Source organism: Dreissena polymorpha, chromosome 5 (assembly GCF_020536995.1).
Source record: "Dreissena polymorpha isolate Duluth1 chromosome 5, UMN_Dpol_1.0, whole genome shotgun sequence".
Classification (NCBI taxonomy): Eukaryota; Metazoa; Mollusca; class Bivalvia; order Myida; family Dreissenidae; genus Dreissena; species Dreissena polymorpha.
In genome coordinates, this window is record NC_068359.1 from 94,209,100 (window position 1) to 94,223,762 (window position 14,663).

The 14,663-nt window shown below is 35.0% G+C and overlaps 1 protein-coding gene across 1 annotated transcript in view; it reads right to left on the bottom strand.

Annotated features, from left to right (window-relative positions):
• The window catches only part of LOC127832023 (vitamin D(3) 25-hydroxylase-like), a 42,443-nt gene extending 36,782 nt beyond the window's left edge, over positions 1–5,661 (bottom strand). Inside the window, exon 1 of the mRNA XM_052357158.1 lies at positions 5,347–5,661. The gene's annotated coding sequence lies outside the window, so the exon portion shown is untranslated. The remainder of the gene's footprint in view (positions 1–5,346) is intronic.
• Positions 5,662–14,663: the final 9,002 nt, after the last annotated feature.

A 14,663-nucleotide genomic window follows, 5' to 3' on the forward strand; every position in this document is an offset into this window, starting at 1 on the left:
TTTAAAGCAATGATTTTTTCAAATATTTACAAATAATTCCAGAAAACAAATTTGCTAAAAATTAAAATGTATATTGAAGGGTTAACAAGTTAGTCACATTAATACCCGTATGGAACAATCAATGGCCGTTAATTTGTTTTTGAGCAACTAGTCCCTGCATAGGGAGCAGAGAAATGCGAGATATGGCGGCACAAACTTCAATGGAATGGTACCGTTTAATCTGAGGGCAAACAACATTTTTTAAATTTATGGTTGTTTACAATTTATTAGTAGTTTCCAATTTGATTACGAAATTAAAGTCTAGTGACTTAATTTAGTAGAAGGTATGGAACCAACGCCGGGTCCACAACTTATTCAGCCTCATGCGTGGAAGGTCTTCATAAACTTCAAAAAACACACACGCACAGCTGGTTTGGTTGCTAATCTTAATTAGATTTAATCGACTTACTTGATTGAATGCAATATGTTTCCTATAATAACATAGATAGAAAAGTATATGTTACAAGAACAATATAGAAACTTCATAATTTAGTAAAGAGTTTGTCTCGCAATTGTGTATTATGCAGTGTTTCATTTTTAGTAAACAGCATTGACACGTTACCCTCATCCCCACCCCAAAAATACAAAAAAAACACATCTTAAGCAGATTGTGTGTGTGTAAAAATAACAATCTTTGTTTCGAAACAATGTGTTTTATTGGATAATTTAAATGACATCTTACAACAATGTTTTTTATTTGAGGGATTTTAATGCGTACGCTATGTCCATACAATTATATGATCTTGTTTTCCTATTTTCATTTACAATACTGTTATGAGTTAGCGGAATTAGCTTCTAATTACATGCAATGTACATGCACTGACCAGTACGAAAATAAATCCATATGTCCATTTTTTCTTCATATTGTCATTTTCCCCATCCACTTTTATTTTCTTGTATATAATGACCATTGATGATATTCACATAAATTAATATATCATTTTATTCCTAAGTTTCTTTATGGTTTATATATGCAGTTGACATGTTAATTTCATCCAAAAATCTTTTCAGGTAATACTTGAAAATGTCCTACGCAAAAACAACCATTTTGTGTACCAATTTAACATGTATTTACTCATGTTTTCATATATTATATTCATGTAATATATTTCATCAAAAACAGTAAATTGTTGTGGTTTTCTTAATTATATGTTAAACATTCCTTAAATTAAAAAGCTAACCAAAACCGTCAAAATTAGATGTTGTTTGCGCAATTCGTGCAAATACAGTATTTTATAGGTTTATGGGCAGTCATCTTGGAAGCCAGCTTGGCGTTATAAACAATGTGATCAATAAGTTTCGTGGGTACAAAAATAATGTTTTACCCCAAAAAAGGTAGATTATCAACTGCATTTTCAAATAAACAAACAAAATCTTAGAATCATGCAGCGTGAGCCCCTGATACTACTAGAGCTCAATGTGAGAGATTTTATACCATTTGTTGATAAATGATTTGTATATTTATTTTTACAACTTTAATACAGACAACATGAATGTTATGTTTAAAAACAAGAGATGTGTTTGTCAGAAACACAATTCCCCCTACTGCGTCGCTTTTTTATTATATCCCTTTAAAAAATATTACTTCCCTCGTGAAAATGATCTGTACTTGCCAAATGATAAATAGAAATTATCTCCCTTTAAAGCTTGTTACTTCCCTTGGATTTGTTTTCTTTTACCTTTGACCTTGAAGGATGACCTAGACCTTGACCTTTCACCACTCAAAATGTGCAGCTTCATGAGATACACATGCATGCCAAATATCAAGTTGCTATCTTCAATATTTCAAAAGTTATGGCCAATGTTAAAGTTTTCGGACGGACAGACGGACGGACGGACAGTTCAACTGCTATATGCCACCCTACCGGGGGCATAACAATGTGCATACACTTAAAAGTATCAAAAAGATCCAAATACATAAACATAACAAGTTATCAATCCTCGTTTATCTGAAAATATATCAATATGCACATTAGACATTTTTTCTTTATATTTGTCATTTACCCCACCCACTTTTCTTGTCTTACAAATCACATTTATGTTATAATATTCACGTGAAATATTATATATTTATATTCCTTAGTCCCATAGGTGTGTATAAATGTAGTTAGGATAAAAATTGTATCTAAACTGTTTTTCGGATACAAATTGAAACATGTTATAAGGACAAAAACACATGTTGTTTACCTTTTTTCATTGATATAGTCATTTTTTATACAATGTTTAATATTTCACCAAAAAACTTATTTGTTTAATAAGAATAATATGTTCTAAATTGCTTAAATTAAAAAGCTTACCAAAAACATGGAAAATATATGTTGTTTGTGTCATTTGTGAAAAAACGGCATTTCCTATGTTTTTAATCGGCCATCTTGGATTTAGACCCCGTGGGCATGAAATTTCTATTGGGAACAAAAAAAATTCCTTTACCCAAGACAATTTAGAACATCATCAGCATATTTAAAAAAAAAAGGTTCCAATCATGCACCGTGGACCTCCGTTCCTACTAGACTCTAAAGCCCGAGTGCAAATAACTCACCAAGTGTGCCAATAACCACTAAAGGCCCACTTTCTCCACATAATAATCTATACTTCAGAGTTTGATCATCTACACGCTAAAAATGTTGCTTGTGAAATGTATGTTTTTCCAATTAAACAAAATAAGTTTCCTTGTCGTATTGAACTTAACTATGTAATAAGAAAATTTCAGTTAAATGATATTCTTATTTGTACATTAAAGAATGTGTAGTTAAAACAAAAATCCCGCCCTGGGTCCGAATTCAAAATCAATAGGTATAATATAAAGCAGGTCGTTGAAACAGTCATACATTTTATTAAATTTGAATAGTGCGCGTATAAGAAAAATTACATTAAATATAAAAAGAGAGTAAATATTGATATATAATTGTATTTGATCTGAAAAATACAACTTAATTTATGACCCCCATTATGAGCTTCGTGAAAACCGGCCCTGAACCGTGGACAGTATAATTTCTTCAAGTTGTTTATGCATTTATTTTTTAAATGAGGAGAATTGGATATTCAAGCAGGCAGCAGCAGCAGCAGCGAAAGCAATTGCCGTATTGCCATAAAATATTTCAAAAGCAATGTCCTCGTTGTTTTTACCATAGAGTGTTCTCAAACCTTTGCCAAAATTTAGACGTTTACGATTTTATTAAATGCCACTTTACCATTATATTGGCATATAATCATTAGAGTCGCGTTCTGGGAAAACTGGGCATAATGCATGTGCGTCAAGTGTAGTCCCACATTAGTCTGTGAAATCCACACAGGCTAATCTGGTACGACACTTTACGCTGTTATTAAATTTTTCGTTTAAATGAAGTATCTTCTTAGCAAAAAATCAAATTTACGCGAAAAAAGTCGTCCCTGATTAGCCTGTGCGGACTGCACAGGCTAATCTGGGACGACACTTTACGCACATGCATTATGCCCAGTTTTTTCAGAACGGTACTTATTATAAGATGCGTATACTTGGAAGGATTGTCCGTATGATACTTTGTACATGTGCTTTATATGTTAAGCCTTTTTTTATAGACGCCAATTAAGATTAATGTCTGGCAAAGAACAAAAACGCATAACATAGTATGTGCATACTTAACAGCCTATGGCTATTTAGTGATTTGTCGCCTTATGGTTCGTTGAGCGCGACTAGAGTAAAACAATTATGCATGGTAAAGACAACCTGTAGCTATCATGTCATTCATTATCTAACATAAAAAACACAGACATCAACATCAATCAGAATCTTTCACGCTTTTTGTAACGGGCCAGTCTCCGTAATGAATTAATTAATTTTTTTTGTGGCCCACTGACTTTTTAAAGGTCAAAATTTCTTATATATTCATAAGAATGAGAAGAAAAGTACTTTATTATTTAAGTTAATTCTTCATCAGCATCTTATTATTATAATAAAAATAAAAATAATAATAATTATTATTATTATTATTATTATTATTATTATTATTATTATTATTATTATTATTATTACGTTGTTGTAGTTTTTTCAGAATAAACATACGTTTAATACAAGTCAGTTATCATTTGTTAATGATGGCTTTAAGTATGCCTGTTTCTGCTTACTTCTGTGGCATGTGCTGTAATGCCTCGTAGTAAAAGGGACCATTTAACGAAAGATTAACGAAATAGAAATAAACGTTTTGCAAATTTTCGTTTTATTTATGATATTTGCGAGGTAACAGTAATACTATACATTTACCATCCTCTAAAACATCCATAACACGCATCTTTTGACGATTTAAAAACCTAAAAATTATAAAGCTTTACAAACGCGAAACGATTGAAAAATTGGAGAGTTATGTTTTTATCGCTATGTTTTGTAACATTTCGATGATTGCTTATATAAAGTATAAAATACACGATTAACTATGTGACCACGGATGGCCGAGTGGTGTAAGTGCTAGACTTTTACATCAAAGGTCATTGTTTCGAGAGTTACTTTTTTCTGTCTTTAATTTTATTATTGTTTTTATACTTGAGCTATTTAGTTCCGATGTTTACATTTATCAATTTCAAGCATTTAATGAAAAACTTCAATGTAGTATTAAGTCTGTGAAAAGGTCCCTTTAACTGTATAAATATGTGATATGCGATGAACTATAAACATATTTGTCACATGGCGGAAAATTAGTTTATAAACCAGTGGTACACCTGAAGCTTTTTGTTTAATTAAGTGTATTAATGTCCTTCGTCAACACTTGTTGTAACAATTGACGCCGAATATCTTTATATACAGATTGTTCTTGTTCTTTTTACAGTAATGTATTGCCGAAAATGCAATACAGTTTTGCGCAAACGAAATTGATACACAAATTTAGTGCATTTATATATTACCTTTCGACATAAGAGATTTAAATATCTATAATTGTTTAACCTTAAAAATAAATTATCTTACGCCATTTCTTATATTAATTTATTTTTCATATTTATTATGTAGCATACGTTCTTCTATAAGCTTGATTCCTTTATTTTTCATATTAATTACGTAGCATACATTCTTCTATAAGCTTTATTGATGAATCAATGTTTTTGTTTGTGTTGTTAACTTGTTATAATCACCGTCATCATTATCACCATTTAAATTAGTGTGTGCGTTCTATTGTCGTAATTTATTGTATTGTTGCTTTATAAACCGTTATATTTTGAAGTAATAAAATAGTTGAAAACCCGAAGCTTTTATTATCAAAAACGAATATATTTCTAATAAAATATTAACTTTTTTTGTTTGATTTATATAAGTCTTTTGCTTATAATGCAATAACTTACCTGCCTCCTCTACAGATCTACGATTCCTTTCCAACTAGCACCGTCTGAACAAACTAGTCACACACACACATAACACGCCAACTCACTAGTTGCAACATAGTTTAACATCTATTCATTTATATACGAATGCGATTCATGGATGCGTGGAACTGATAAGACGATTGGCCGTGGGTGATAAACATCAAAATTCGTCAATTTATTCGCACCGAGTAACACCAGCCTCCTTTCGGCTACCAGCTAGCCACGTGCTACCAACTGATTTAAAATTATTGCTTGCGGTGATTATGTTATGTGGATATCCAATCGTTTGGAACTTATCCCTACATCACCCCTTTCGTAAACCTTGCCTGAATGAACATTGTGGTTTGTGGAGTGTTGTATTGGAATGAAGGATAATTCGCTTTACTTGCATATCGGCAAAAGTTAATTCTTTTTGCAATAGTAGAGTTCTTAATCCCTTTAAATATTTTATGATCGGTTTAACGCAACGTTTCGTAACTTATAGGCTTGTCATTTAGTCAAAAAGTCAGGTATGACTTTAATGAAATATTTGGCAACAAAGAATTTCGAATTGGGAAGGTGGTTACGATTGCAAATATTTTCATTAATGATCGTGGTATGTATACAGGTGTTGTCAGAATCTGATGAAGCTTACAAAAGTTACGGTTGCTTAAACTGAGCGCAGTTTGTAGCCAACCTAACACATTTTCATGTTTATAGAATTTCTATTTAAATATTAAATGCTTAAGTAGCAAAAGCAGTAGAAGGAGAAGTGTAAGTAGCAGCGACAGCAGCAGTAGTTGGTTAAGTAGTAGTAGAAGTAGCAGCAGAAGCAGCAGTAGCAGCAGTAGAAGTAATAGTAATAGTAAAAGTAGAAGTAGTAGTAGTAGTAGTACTACTAGTATTAGTAGTAGTAGTAGTAGTAGTAGTAGTAGAAGTAGTAGTAGAAGTAGTAGTAGTAGTAGTAGTAGTAGTAGTAGTAGTAGTAGTAGTAGTAGTAGTAGTAGTTGTTGTAGTAGTAGTAGTAGTAGTAGTAGTAGTAGTAGTAGTAGTAGTAGTAGTAGTAGTAGTAGTAGTAGTAGTAGTAGTAGTAGTAGTAGTAGTAGTAGTAGTAGTAGTAGTAGTAGTAGTAGTAGTAGTAGTAGTAGTAGTAGTAGTAGTAGTAGTAGTAGTAGTAGTAGTAGTAGTAGTAGTAGTAGAAGTAGTAGTAGCAGTAATAGTAATAGTAGTACTAGTAGCAGCCGTGGTAGCAGCAGTAGTAGCAGTGGTCTATTGAACTTATCTATAAAGTATTTTGTAACCGTCATGCATATCCGCCTTCACAATTGTATGGTAAATCAACATAAACTACCACAATTAATAGCTTATCTCAAAGACGTAACTGCATTAAGTTACGTCATGTCGGACCGAGATTTGCGTCAACAAAACGTGCATTTACTACCTTAACATTTTGAGGCATTAGATTGATTTCTGAATACAGTTTTATGTTATCTATTGTTAAACCATCCAAGCTAAGTTAAAAACGACACTCCAGAAATGTGAGATACAAATGCATGCCAAATATCAAATTGCTATCTTCAATATTGCAAAAGTGTACGTTAAATGAGCAATTTCGACCCATATATTTGACCTTTGACCTTGAACAAGGACGTTGACCTTGACTTTTTACCACTCAAAATGTGCAGCTCCATGAGATACAAATGCATGCCAAATATGAAGTTGCTATCTTCAATATTGCACAAGTTATGGCAAATGTTTGGGCAAACAAACACACAAACCAACAAACCAACCAACAGACAGGGCAAAAACAATAAGTCCCCCACTATAGTGGAGGGGGACATAAAAAGAGCCATACTGTTATTTTTTTTATAACACCAACGATAGACAAGACATTTGAAGTTAAATCAGAGTCCCGATATGCAGAACTGCGTTGGTTTTATAATTACGGGTAATTGTTCACGAATTCGATAAGTTTTTTCAGTTGATTTTTTAGATGACAGTTTCCCTCATCGTGCTTAATGCCGTCCGTATCTTGTCCGCATCCGCATTAGAATGCTCACTTGAGCGTTCTTTTGCGGACGCCTATTGCGCGTGCGGATATGCGGATACGGATGCGGATGAATGGAATATTCGCAGTACATTTCAACTTGTTCTGTTTTTTGCGGATGTGGATATGCGGAATGAATACTAGATAACGGTTTTAACAAAGATGAAGAATCAGATAGTTATCAAGTGAGATCAAATATCTTAAAGCACTTAAACTTGGATATAATCGGATTAGCGGAAACTCATTTACGGCTACATAACGTACTAAATATAACCGGATATACGTGGATTGGAAATAATAGACAACATATTCATGTAAACGCCCCGAAGGGAAGTGGTGGCGTAGGTGTTTGAATACGAAATGCTTTGTATGATCAATTCTTAATTGAAAAGCTTAACTACGAAACAGAAGGAATTCTGTGAAATAAATTGACCTAAAAGAACACAGCAAAAATCCTTGTGATATGCATATGTTACTTAACACCAGCAAACTCATCTAGGCATATACATGTGAATGAATATTTAGATACACTAATGTCACAGTTATACCAGTATCAATCAGAAGGCATGGTCACAATAGTCGGAGATTTCAATATCCGAGTTGGAGACAACGACGATTTTATAAGAGGTGTGGACGATCTGATAACACGAGAAGTAATCGACTATACGTTTATCGCCTTCTTACTGAGTACAAACATGTGTATATTGAATCGACGTAATTTTATCAGAAATGACTATACCAGTATATCCGTACGGGGTTGTTCCGTTATCGACTACTGTCTTGTACCGTACGAGCAACTAAACAGATATAGCGCTTTTAACGTAATCAGAGCCTCGAATTTGTAACGGAAGCCATTGACATTGAATGTAGGGACAGTACCTCAATTCCAGACCATTCTGTAATATCGTGGAATATAGAATTGAAATGTGCAAGTTGTCCTGAGACAGTAAAACACCCCTATAATATTACGTACCCACAGACCAATAGAACAAGGTATACCAAACAAATATACCAATCGTTTTTATAAATACGCCAGACATTATTGCTATGCTGGATGATACAATATATGTGCTAGAATCAAACCAAAATACACAAACATATATAGACAATGCATACAACGAGTTTTCATGTATAATAAAAAGACGAAATGAATAAATAAATAAAACCAAAGGTTATAACCTTTCCTGATTGTCATAGTAACAAAAAAAGACGTAACCGTAAGCAATGGTGGAACGAACATTTAACAATTTTATGGAATGATATGTGCCAAAGGGAAAGCGAATGGCTGAAATGTAAGGATATAAATGATAAGAGAACGCTTAAGTCAAAATACGTTGAAGAACGTAAACTTTTTGACAAAAGTGTACAACGACGCAAACGCCAATATTTGATTGAATCATAAGAAAGCTTATTAAAAGCGTGCGAGGACAATAAATCTGGCGAGTTTTGGAAATCGATTGGGAAAATAGGCTTAGGCTCGGAACGCACTAAACATATTCAAATGGAAACAGTACAAGAAGATGGTTTCTTAACAAATGACGTTGGCAAAGTATTATTTAAATGGAAGCATGCTTTCCAAACCCTACTTAATTGGGAAAAGGACACAAATTTTGAGGAGAATAATGACACAGTTAACATGTTCGAGCACCATAATACAGAACAGCTGAATACAGGCATAAGCTTGTATGATGTGCACATAGCTGTGAGATCCCTTAATAAAAACAAGGCACCGGGGCATGATGAAATACCAGTTGAAGTTATTAAGTCGGAACATTGTTTACACTTCCTGCATATACTTTTCTGTGTCTGCTTTGAGACTGGTAAGATCCCAAACTCCTGGAATCTGGGCTTAATTACACCGGTTTAAAAAAAAAAAACCTCTGTCGGACAATATGACCCAACCAATTACCGGGCTATTACAGTAACGGTATCGATTTACAAAGCATATTGAGCGGTGATAAACAATAGACTTACGAAGTGTGCTGAAGATTATAATGTTTTCGCTGACGGACAAAACGGTTTTCGGCGTAAACGAAGCACAATAGATTAGTTATCAACATTGCCTGATATTATTGAATGTCGTAAAATGAATAAGCAATCAACCTTCGTAGCCTACGTGGACTACAATCTCTTGCACAACGGTTACATTAAATTCACCTCTGTGTTGGGCTCAGAACGGACTATTGTTATGAAAGCGTCTCATTCATGTCATGATCATTCTAAGCGTTCATCATTGAGGTTACAGTATACTAAACAATCTCTTGCACGACGGTTACATTGCATTCACTGCATAAAAGAAAACCATCTCATACCATGATATCTTATATCAGTCTTAATTTATTATTATAAAATTGATATGGTTTTTTGATGTTAAGAAACCAACATACATACACACGTCGAAGCAATTTCTACCGTCACTCAATAAAAATTATGTTCAATTGTTTACATTTGTGAAGTTCGTGGAATGATTCCATCTGCGTAATTGGGCAATAAAACAGTTCCAAAGAGTTGCATTAAAACTCGCAAGCTTTTGCACGATTTATCGTACATTTAAAAGTATTATTTCTTAATTTAATGCATGCGATATTAAATATCCAATCAATTATACATTGAATGCGTTTGTTCGGTTTTACCTATTTTATAGGCAAAATGGCAAGCTGAGCATTTCGCAGAGTTGTATGTGAGAGCAAGGAACGACAACTCTGCGTGGAGATTGCGTGGACTATTCTAAGGCATATGACCGGATCCCGAGGCGCATTCTGTGGTCAAAACTAGAACGAGAGCGCCGATGGCGTTAAAAGCATAGGTGCAAGATACAGGGAAGAATGGCGTCACGTGGTATAATGTAGTTCGATATCGCCATCCGCGAATTTCTCAAATCAATAATTTCAAACAATTACCGACTATTTAAATAGATAATCTTTCCATTTACATCAGTGTTTGAAACGCTTATGAAAAATAATTACCCAAGCCTTTCAAAATTTAAGCACGGACAGATCTGTATCTTTTCACAAATGAAAATAGACGCTACCCTATTCGTCTGCGTCAAGAATTTGTCGTAAAACTTGTGGTAAGCGTTAGATGCAGACGTGCACAACAGATTGAGTTCTGAATACAGATTTCTGAATGCAGATATTTATAGAAACTCCTCAAAGCAGTTACTTCCCTTGCTTCGCCCGGTCAGTAACTTCTAGTATAAGGGAGGCCACTGCGTAGGAGATTGAGATTTATAGTGCAGATAGAATTGTTTTACGAACGAAATTTGTTTTAGGTTATAAGAAGATTTTTTGACATAAAACGGTCTTAGAAAAAATCACTAAAAACGGTGTCAGCAATATTCTTGGAAGAAAACGTTAGAAAAACGTTTCCAAATTTTTTTTGTAAGAATGACCATATACTAAATTAAATAGATATTTCGTCTGATTTTTGATCAGGTAAGGCTTCATAATGGGTAACCGAGCGATGTGGATTTTTGAAATGTGGTATATACCATAAGCATAGGTGCGTAAACGCACCTATGCTAAAAACACGGGATTCAAGGGAAACTACTCATTGCTTTTAAATCTGTGTACGAAAATGTGAAACGTGCTGTAAATGTCAACTCATATAGAACCGACTGGTTTGGCCAAAATGTCGGTGTAAAACACGGATGTTTATTGTCATCTACCTTGTTTAATTTCTACCTCAATGGCCTTAGCCTGCGCCTTAACCAGTCAGGAAAAGGCGTTCATATAAAGACACGACTATTAACCACTTACTTTACGCTGACGACCTATGTACTCATGTACTCATTGCTGAGACTGAGAGTGACCTACAGAGTCTCCTTGATATCTTATGATCGTGGTGTACCTCCAATAAAATGACTATAAATACAAACAAAACTAAAATAATGTATTTCCGGAATAGAACTGTCGTGAAAACAAATTATAGATTCACACGTAACAACAATGAACTCGAATGTGTTGCTGAATATCGATATCTCGGACTTGTTTTGTCAGAATCTCTAGACTATAGTGTAACGGCCAAGTATGTCGCTAAGTCGGCGACTCGAGCCTTAGGGCTGCTTATATCAAAATTCAAATCACTTGGTGGAATGCCGTATAATATCTGTACGAAACTGTACGACACTATAGTGTCGCCAACCATAAGTTATGGGCAGCAATATGGGGAACCCAGGACTATGCCTCTATCAATGCCGTACATCATAGAGCGTGTACCTCGGAGAGGGAAAATATACAACTTACGCGGGAATAACTGGGGATATGGGTTGGCTCCCCCCAAATGCACGGCAATGGAAGTCGGTCCTCACACACTGGTTCCGGTTAAGTAGTATGGACAATAACCGTATCAACTACAAAGTGTTTAAATGGTCTTACATGAAAAGACACCACACAAGAACTGGCACGAAAAGATATGTATGAAAGTACCGCTGGACATCAGTTATAGCTATTCGACATCTGAACGCAAATATGTTACCAATAACTGTATTGATGATCTATTTAATGACTATAAGGCTGTTTGGTTAAATACTATAAACAGAGAACAAGTTGCTCATGGCAGAGGAGTAAACAAACTTAGAACATATAAGCTGGTTAAGCAAACATATAACACTGAGTCTTATGTTAAAAATACTATTATACCTAGGTCCCATAAAAGTACATTTGCTAAATTCCGTAGTGGTGTAGCACCACTTAAAATAGAAACTGGACGATATCAAGAAATTGTTCCAAATGAACGTTTTTGTTTTAACTGTATAAACCAAGTGGAAGACGAATATCATGTACTTATGTCATGTAATCTCTACGAAGATATTAGAGAAAAGTTGTTCACAAGGATATTTGAAATAAATCCGGATTTCACTGAGTATAGTGATGATAACAAATTCTGTTACATATTATCTAATGACGAAATCGTTAAATACACTGCCAAAGCTTGTCATGATATACTAATCACCAGACAAAATACCTTGTATAGATAGATAATATTTTGTAAATATGTGATGCTTACTGTACTAGCGTGTTTTGTTTTATGTCACATTTTAAACAAATGATTTTTATAATATCATGTTATACAGCGTTTTTTATGATCATAATTATGTCATAACAGTTGTATATATATACATGTAGGTATGTCTCTCATAACTCATACTGAGTGGTTTTGTATATGTCTTTTATTTTTACCATATTTTTATATGTTTATCTGTAATATCATGTACGAAAGTGAGACGTTAATAATTTATCTGTCTGTCTGTCTGTCTATTTGACGGATTATGGCACATGCAAAAGCGCATAATTTTTCGTATTTCCGCGATCAGTCAAATTAAAAAATGCTTTTCGATGTAGCGTTGTTAATTGACAGGTAAACAACGTTTAAGGGTTGTGATAATAATTAAAGCACAAGGTGTTTAATGCGGAAATTATTTCATCCCCAGGCAATTAATAGTGTCATACTTGTTATCCGAATCTCCGATTCTTTCTAAACATAGCAACAACATCTTATACTATACCCTCAGGCGAGACGTTTTACCATATTAGTTGACAAGTTTTTTTCCCTTGTCTATCGAACGATCGACGAGATTCGTTCTTAAATAAACGTGAAACACTTCATGTTTTTTCCGATATATTGAGTCGTGTTCTGAGAAAACTGGGCATAATGCATGTGCGAAAAGTGTCGTCAAAGATAAACCTGTGCAGTTTGCCTAATCACGGACGACACTCTCCGCTTTTATGACATTTTTCGGTTAAATTATGTCTCTTCTTAGCAAAAATCCAATTTAGGCGGAAAGTGTCGTCCCTGATTAGCCTGTTCGGACTGCACAGGCTAATCTGGGACGACACGTTACGCACATGCATTATGCCCAGTTTTCCCAGAGCAAGGCTCTATTTTGGCATCGTTCTGGAAAAACTGGGCTTAATGCTTGTGCATAAAATGTCGTCCTAGATTGACTTGTGTTGTCCTCAAGGGTTTATCAGGGACGACATTTTCCTCCTACACTTGACTTTTCGTTAAAAAGAGACTTTCTTGAAGAAAACAAAAATCCATAAAAGCGGAACGTTTCGTCCATGATAAGCCTGTCTTTTATTGATAAAAAGTATCTGGCTCATCTCCAGCTTGCGTTACTGTTGTGTTTATCCCCAGGTTTTACGGAGAAAAAGTGGGGATTATGTGGTTATCTCCGCCGTCCGTCCGTCCTGGCCACTAACGCACCATACACTATTTGCACTAGAACCTTGAAACTTACGCACATGGTAGCTACAGAGACGTAGATATCTACGTCTCTGGTAGCTGTGAGCATACGTGCGACTGTGAGCTATTTGGAATTCGGATCTGACCCCTGGGTCAAAAGTTATGGGGGTTGGGGTTGAGCCGGGTTAGAGATTTTTTTGCAACCGCGATTCGGAAAAGACTCATAACTACTGTGTCCATTCAGATATTGCATTCATATTTGGTATGCATGTGTATCTAGACAACACCTTTCCATGCGCATACAAATTTTTACCACTGTGACCTTGACCTTGAACTTGAGGTCAGCGTTCAGATTTCGAGATCTGCGACCGCGATTCAAAAAAGGCTCATTACTACTGTGTCCCTTCAGATATTGCATTCATATTTGGTATGCATGTGTATCTGGACAACACCTTTCCATGCGCATAAAATTGTTGACCCCTGTGACATTGACGTTGAACCTGAGGTCAGCGTTCAGGTTTCGAAATCTGCCACCGCGATTCGAAAAAAGGCTCATACCTACTGTGCTCATTCAGATATTGTTTTCATATTTGGTACGCATGTGTATCTGGACAACACCTTTCCATGCACACGAAATTTTTGAACTTGGGGTCCGCGTTCATGTTTCGAAATCTGCGACCGCGATTCAAAAAAAGCCCATACCGTCTGTGTCCCTTCAGACCTTTCCATGCGCATAAAAAAAATTACCCCTGTGATCTTGACCTTGAACTTAGGGTCCGCGTTTAGATTTCGAAATCTATTATGTGGTTTACTCCGCCCTCTGTCCGTCCGTCCATCCTGGCCACTATATCTCCTACACTATAAGCACTATAACCTTGAAACTTACACACATGGTAGCTATCAGCATATGTGCGACAGTGCACTATTTGAAAATTTGATCTGACCCCTGGGTCAAAAGTTATTAGGGTTGGGATGGGGCCGGGTAATAGATTTTCACTCATTTTTTAGGTTATTTTACATTAACTTCTTCATTTCTACACCGATTTACTTTAAATTGATACTGAACATCTCTTATGCCAATATG